Source organism: Heterodontus francisci, chromosome 15, assembly GCF_036365525.1.
Source record: "Heterodontus francisci isolate sHetFra1 chromosome 15, sHetFra1.hap1, whole genome shotgun sequence".
Classification (NCBI taxonomy): domain Eukaryota; kingdom Metazoa; phylum Chordata; class Chondrichthyes; order Heterodontiformes; family Heterodontidae; genus Heterodontus; species Heterodontus francisci.
The window spans coordinates 84,678,799-84,684,798 of NC_090385.1; positions in this window are offsets into that span (position 1 = coordinate 84,678,799).

The window sequence follows — 6,000 nt, forward strand, 5'->3', positions numbered from 1 at the left end:
AAGGCATTAAAAATGTATCTTACAATTAATCAAAACAATGTGCATTTTTGTGAAGAAGCTTTAAGTGAGAAGACTAATTTATCGACTTACTTTCTTGTCACTATGTTGAACACTGATTTACTGAGATAACCGGGCATTTTTCTGCTTGCACAAGTGGTCAATGTTTTTCCACACACTTGTAGCGATGCTGTATTCTGGATAGATGTCCATCTGTCAGGAGTGCTCTTGATCGCGCTCTCTCCCTCCTATCTCTCTCTCTCACCCTTCTCCCCCCCCCACCCCGTCTTCCCCTCTCTCTCTGTCCCCCTTTCTCTCTCTCACTGATCCCTTCTCCCTTTCTGTCTCCACCACCACCCCCCCCCCCCCCACCCCACCCCACCGCTCTCTCTGTCCATTGCAGAGAGCGGGAATATTCCGCAGCGCAGCTTTGTGGTGGGTCAGTTTTTTTTTAAACCGCAATGTCAGTTTCACAGTTGACAGGTGCTGGGAGCGGGAACAGCGGGTTTCTGAACTTTGGACAAATATGGGGTTTTCGGTGGGCTTTTAAAATAAATGTCAAAACCTGCTGCAAAACCCCGTATCTGCCCAAAGTTTGGAAACCGCTGTTCCTGCTCCCGACACCTGTCAGCTGTAAAACTGACATTGCAATTTTTTTTTTAAGCCAGCCTGGAAGAAGAAGCCAATGGGAAATTTCTCATCTCTGAAATTACCAGTCACCGAGCTCAAAATTTTTTACCACAGCCACTGTTGTCTGTGTACGGACATGTTGCCGATCCCAGGCGAGGTTGAGGAACAGCCGGGTACAGTTTACATCCGCAGGCTGGATGGGAACCTTTGGCAGGCCCGATCCTGGCCCCCGGGCCATATGTTGGACAACCCTGTCATAGAGGTTTAATGTGTCCACAAGAATCTTAAATTTAGTTCACTAGGACTTGGAGAGCCAGTGGTGTTGAGGGCATGGATGATGGAGAGGCATTCTGGATGACATAGTTTATAAAGGGTGGGAGCAGGCAGCCCAGTGAGGAGAGTGATGGACAAGTCCAGCTGTAAGTTGATAAAGGATTGGTTTATCCAGGGACAAAGTAAGGGCAGAAGTGGGGTGATGCTTTAGATGTGAAAGCAAGTGCCCTTGATAATGGACCAGTTATGGGTGAGGAATATGAACCGGGGCCAAGGCATACGCCAATGTTCTGAACCCCTTGTCTTAGCTTGAGGTGGCAGTTGAGTACACAGAAATTAATTAGTGGAGGTGAGAGACATTTTGCAGGGGTGGGGGATGGGTGAGGGTTGGTGGGTGCAAGGTGAGGGGCAGGCATTAGTGGCGAAGAGAGTCGGTTTAGTTTTGCTGAGACTTCTGTGCAATGCCTAAGGAGTTAAAAAGATTATCTGGTCATTATCACTAGGAAAGGTAGAAGGGGAACCTCTGGACAACCTGTTGATGATTTGGACGGCCGTATTATAAGACATTGCAGTTTGTGAGACCTGGCTGTGCACGAATGGGCTGCTGCGTTTCCTACAATAGAATTTTGTCGTAAGGCCTGAGGTCCCGACTTGGGACCAGAAGTGGGTGCTGGCTAATGTTTCATATTGGATTGCCGTCGATTGAGGCAGCACGAAGTCACGCTGCAAGCAGCACTGCTGCCATATTTAAAGGTAACCAGGAATAAGTTAAATGGTAGCAGCCCCGGAGAGAGCAGAGGATGCTGGAAGGATAATCCAGGATAGCCCCATGGTGTACTGATGCCTGCAGGTGCTCCTCCAGGCTGTTCGGGTTACGAGGGAAGTCCTGTTCCCCTGGGATGGGAAGAGGACACTGGCCTCCAAGATGAAGCAAGCCTAGCTGGAGATTGCGGAGGAGGTCAGCAGCCGTGGGGTCGTTCCCCACATGTGGCTACAGTGCCATAAGAGGGTCAATGACCTCATGCGTTCTGGCCAGGTGAGTGCAGCACACAAGGTTAACCTTAAAGCCTTAAATGTGACAAAGGATGAATGTAATTGGTAGAAAGAACATGCCTCCCCAATCACTGGCAATGCCCAGGCAACAGCATTGGCAGTCTGAAGCATGTCAGCCTCTCTGTGGAGGGCCCTGATCAATCAGAGTTGACACCTGCGCTGCCAGTACTGAGTGACCACATGCAGGAGGCATCCCAGTGGAGCCACGATGGATAATCAGGCTGCCACCAGCATAGGCGTGTGTGTGTGTCCTTGATGGGTGACTGACAATGGGCACTGATGCGCTTCCAGGGAAAGAGAGCTCACGATGAGGGAGAAAGCTAAGACCTGCAGTTGCTTCCCATATTTCATTATCCAGATGCCAGTGGAAGAAGTAGCATTGGAGCTTGGAGGCCTGGAGGTGGGCAGGTCCATTGCTGACTGTGAGACAGGAATGGAGACTCGAAAGAGTGAGTGACTTAATGGACGGGCACAAGAGACCTTCTGATGAGCACAAAGCATAGTGTCATGTGTCATAGTGCTGATGTGTCATAATGCTGATGTGTCATCGTGCTCATATGTCATAGTGCTCATGTGTCCACCACTGGTTAAACAAAGCTCCAGTGTAGGAGTAGTCTGAAGGACATGATGGAACGAACAGTACCCTTGAATCATTCCACTCTCTCGTAGGTCAACACCAGCTGCAGTGACTGGGGGACAGTTGTCCATCTCTGAGGAGGAAGGGGGAGACCTCAGAGGATGCACCGTCGCATCATTCCTCCTCATTTTCCACCAGTGCAAGTATTTTCATGTTGGAGGGTAGTTGTGCATGATTAATAAGAGTCACAATCTGGTGAGCACAGCACGGACGTGCCCATGCAGTTGATGAAGGCTGTGACAGTCAGAGGACTGTGGGAGGCCAGGGTGATGCTGAGCTTCAGGCCGATAACATGCCTCTGGAGTCATCAACAAGGCAGCAGATGCTGGACCTGCAGCATGAGGTGCATGAGCATCTGGCGGAGCTTCCAGAGGCTGTGTACACTCATGCGTGAATCATGGAGGAGTCCATCCAGGCCATGAGTGCAGCCATGTCTCAGGCTTCCTGCATTGAGAGATTGAAGAGCCATATCCAGCATAGCACCCTGTGGATACCGAAGATGCACACTGACCTGCATGCCATCGTCACCTACATGAGCTCTATGGAGCAATGGCGGGGCGAGAGGTCAGGGGTGGCGAGACGCCTGGAGTGACTGCCAGATACTAAAACTCCTCAGGTGTGCAGGGAGGGCCTTGTGTGCCCTGAAAGGATAGAGAAACGACTGCCTGCAGAATCGGAGGGCTCCTCTCAGGTCACTCATGGCCTGGGCAGCGGTTCCTCATCCCCTCTGTCAGTGACACCATCACCTCACAAAGCTGCAATGACAGAGGCTACTCCTGCACATGCAAGAGGCCCTCAATATGCCAGGGTGTACCAGGCCTCAGGCAACCAGAGGACAACTGCCAAGGTCATCCAAAGCCATGGAGCAAAGAGGTCAGCAGCTTTCGGAAGCTCAGCTGACAGTGCAGGGGAAGCACAATGTATGGGCATATGTAAGCACTTTAAAAAGACCACCTAGCTGCACTTGTGGTTCACGAGGTTATTCTTTGCCAATGCATGTGCGCATACTATGTTAGTGTTTGAAATGAAATGTGGAATGGCGCAACACAAGAAATCTTTTAATTTTTGCTGGGCATTTAAGGGTGCCCTGGCTTCCACAAAAGGTCTGATAGGAAAGACCACATAGAGTGTGGTCAATGCAATTCCCATGCTGCTGTCCGCCGTATTTCCAGGTAAATGGTCAGGTCAATTAAAGGAAACGGGCAACAGGACTGCAGAAGACTGAAGCTTTATTGGATTGAAGGGCTCTGTTAGTAAGATTCATGTAAAACGTGCCTGTATTAGTGCTTCACAAGCCTCCCTTGCACATTTTTCATGGCGCTTATCCTGCAGACCTTGGGGTTCTTCATCCTGTTGCACTTGGTCAGCATCCCCCTCCATATCCTCATCCTCAGAGGAGGCATCTCACTCGAGGATGTCTCAACTCTGTAGCACCAAGTTGTGTGGAGCACCGCAGACCACCACAATTCGCAAGACCCTTGCTGGGGCATACAGAAGGGCCCCACCAGATTTTTCCAGGTATCTGAACCACATCTTTAGAGGGCCTATGGTATGCTGAATGGTTGCTTGAGTTGTGCCGTGGCAACAGTTGTATCTCTGCTCTTCATCTATGCTTGAGTTCCGTAAAGGTATTAATAGCCATGTCTTCAATGGGTAGCCCTTGTCAAGCAATATCCAGCCTTGAAGGTGCGCAAGAGGCCTGTAAAGATCTGGTACCTGAGATTATTATGTAACCATGCACAGACCTGAAGGATCCATTTGTGGTGCTTGCAGACCAATTAAGTGAATGGAAGCCCTTGCTGTTGAAGGCCACTGCTTGGTCTGTGGGAGCCTTGATGGCCACATATGAAACCCTGCCCCTGGAGGAACCCAGTGATGGCCCAAACCCTATAGCTCTCTCAGCCTGACTGTCCAGATCAATGCAAAAGCATACGTTGGACCTCTTTAAGATGGCACTGGTGACCATCTTGATGCAGCAATGAGCCACAGATTGGAAGATCCCACCGATATCTCTGGAAGATCCCTAGAATGATCCCGGAGAGTAGAAATTCAGTGCCACAGTGACCTTTAGTGCCACAGGCATTGGGTGCCCACCACTTCTCATATGGCTCAGTTTAACCTCCATTATGACACACAGCTCTGTGATGGCCTCCCTGGAAAGTCACAGTCTTTGGCAACACTGCTACTCTGTCATTTGTGAAAAGTTGAGCCTCTGACAGTAGACCATCTCTGGTGGGTAACCTCTTCTGCATGGCTTTTGAAGGAGATGCACAAGCTAGTATGGAGCATATATTATTGTTATGAAATAAATATTAATGTTTAAATACTACAATCTAAGAACCTGTTTGGTAGGATCAATAACGTGGCAAGCATACAGAACCCAAACGCATAATATGGTGGCTGCGGTGGGATCGTAAACCCTGAAGAAAATATTTGAAGCAACAATCATCCTTCAGCCAGAAGAGAAAATTTAAAATAACTGGCTGATTAAAAAAAAACTACAGATCTTAATAGGGGGAAAAGAAGCTCCAAAGGGCTGCCTGCAAAGCAATCGATCCGGTGAATCCTGGTGCCGACAGTCAAGGATTCCTGGCAAAAAAAAAGCCTTTGAAGAGCTTAAAAATTAATTTCCGAAAGACAGGAGTGAGAAACAAAAAAAAGGGAAAACCCAATCCCTCATTCGGGTTGAACGCAAGGGTAAAGACCGGGGAACCCCCGATAAGCGAACGATCTGCAGAAAAGCATAGGAAACATCTGAGTACAGCAGGGAGACTCCATTAATGCAGCCAAGCTTGAAAAAAATACCTGCGGCTCAAAAAAAAGGAAAAACCTTTGAACTGTCTATCAAACAGCTGTGCCAATTCCATTCGGCAGCAAAGTAAACAAATAAAGTGAAGTGCTTAAGCAAAAGGAAAACCCCTAGAATAGTCTATTAAAAAACAGCAGGGGACACTTGAAAGCACCTGCTACACTCCATTAAAATAAGCTGCCTGAAGAAGAGTTACATTATAACAGAACCGTTATAATGTAGTTTCATAATACTTCAAATATAATCCAACTAACACAGAAACAATGCCCATTCATTGTTCCACTATTCTGACCAGCACAGTGGTACAGTGGTTAGCACTGCAGCCTCATAGCTCCAGGGACCTGGGTTCAATTCTGGGTACTGCCTGTGTGGAGTTTGCAAGTTCTCCCTGTGACTGTGTGGGTTTCTGCTGGGTGCTCTGGTTTCCTCCCACTGCCAAAGACTTCCAGGTGATATGTAAATTGACCACTGGAAATTGCCCCCAGTGTAGGTAGGTGGTAGGGAATATGGAATCACTGTACGGTTAGTATAAATGGGTGGTTGTTGGTCGGCACAGACTTGAAGGGCCTGTTTCAGTGCTGTATCTCTAAACAAATAATAA